The sequence below is a fragment of the Lupinus angustifolius genome, chromosome LG03 (genome assembly GCF_001865875.1).
Source record: "Lupinus angustifolius cultivar Tanjil chromosome LG03, LupAngTanjil_v1.0, whole genome shotgun sequence".
Lineage (NCBI taxonomy): Eukaryota > Viridiplantae > Streptophyta > Magnoliopsida > Fabales > Fabaceae > Lupinus > Lupinus angustifolius.
The window spans coordinates 18,548,184-18,550,255 of record NC_032011.1 but is presented as its reverse complement, the minus strand read 5'-3'; positions in this window follow the sequence as shown (position 1 = coordinate 18,550,255).

The following is a 2,072-nucleotide window of genomic DNA, read 5'->3' as shown; positions in this document are numbered from 1 at the left end:
CTTCTAAACAGTTAGCAGATATTTTCACCAAGCCCCTTCCACGGGATACTTTCTATGTTCTAAGGAGAGAACTTGGAATTCTTGATGAACAATATCTTGATTAAATCTGTCTAGATGTTTAGTTTATGTCTTGCCTCTATATGTTTATTAGTCTCTTGATTTAAATGAACTTTGTTGAAATGCAAAATGATATCTCATGATAACTTCTTTTTGTGATTACATATGTTTAGATTAATCCGTTAAATTGCATGCATGAGTCCCAAAGAGTTGAAACCGTACTGCTAGCTAAAAACCTTTTTTTTACCGTGTTTAATCGATTAAACACTTAGTGTTAATCGATTACCTGGGCATCAGCTTTGAAAATCATTTTTCACATGATCTTAATCGATTAACCATGCCCGTTAATCGATTAAAACCAGCAGGTTAAGTGCAGACGACACTTTGGTTTCACACTTTTTCGGCATTTTTCTCCATCTCCTCTTGCTTTTGAGTCTCTGAAATTGTAACACAATTGACCCAAGTGCATTAAGCTAGATAAACCTCACCCCTAACCCTCTCAAACCCCCTAGAAATCTCCAATTTCATCCGTATTGCACTACATTCCCGTTTTCCCCAAATCAAAACCCTAGGTTAGGTTTGCCACGCTCCTTCTCTGCTCGGTCCTACATCAATTCGGTTTGCTACATTAAAATGGAGCAAGGTCGCGCAAAAAGGTTCAAAACTCCTGCCAATCGTGGACAAAGACCGGAAGCTGGCTCATCCTCCACTCGGGACCGTGGTGACCCATTTTACTCGCTCATTCTGCAAGGGACCCGTTTCGCTAAGTTCCAAGGACGCAACCCACGTATGTAAGGTATGTCGATCTAACCTGGATGGCAGAACAAAATTTCAGTTTTCCGCATGATATGGAGGCTCAGGGAGCCGTTAAATTTCTGGAATTAAAGGGACAAGTTTACCTTGCTCTAGTTAGGGAATTTTATGCAAATTTCAGTTATAAGGATGGTAAATACTGGTCTATGATTTCTGGTAAACTGTTTGAGATTAGTGATGAACTGTTTATGAATGTTGGTGGGTTATCATCTTCGGGTTATGGAATAGGAGACTACTCATGGGTTAAGGATAATTTTTGATCCTACTAAGGTGTATAAGTCATTTCTTAGAGGACCTCATTTGTATATTCAGAGTCAACTGACCAAGGCTGGATCATTATCTGTTGAGAACAGGCTGTTGCATTATCTCATTGCCTATATCCTGGTGCAGAGGAACACAAATCATGCACAGCCTACTGTGAATGATTTGTGTTTCATGTACGCAGTTAAGAATAATGTGATGATTAACTGGCCTGGGGAAATATTGAAGATTATGAACATTGTTTCTCTGTCTCAGTCAAAGTTGCTTCCCTACAACATCTTTATTTCACGGATTGTGGATTACTTGCATATTGATGTTTCTGACACCATTATTATTGAGTATACTGATAAGGATCATCTGGTTGGTGAGAGTCTGATTCATAAAATGGGTATATACCAGTACGACACTACATGGCAATACCAGGAGGACTACACTACTATTGATATGGAGTTGTCTAGTGATGATGATCAGGGTGGCATAGGTGATAAGAATGCTACTAATCTGGGGGAGCCACAGCATCACAGGATTCTGTTTTTGGTATGGCTCAGATGGAGGCTATGGAACAAAGGCTCAACAACCGCGTGGATCTTCACTGTCAAGGGTTGAAGGACTCATACTTTGCAGGTATGGAACTGTATGAAGAGCGTCAAACTGCTTATTCTGACAACCAATATCAATCTGTGAGGAATCTGATTCAATCAACAGCCGAAGCTCAGAATGCCTTCATTCGCTCTACAGCTCAAGCTCAGAATGCACTATTTTGTTCTGAATTTCAGAAGTTGTCTATGCTGACTAGGGGTGACCAGAATGTTGCTATACCTGATGATGAGATTGATCTTCCTCCACCTCAACCATAGTTTAGAAGACTTTAGACCTAGGATATCTTACCCTTAGGTTTATTTCTTCATTATTGCACTTTATGGACTGAGTTGTTGTTACTG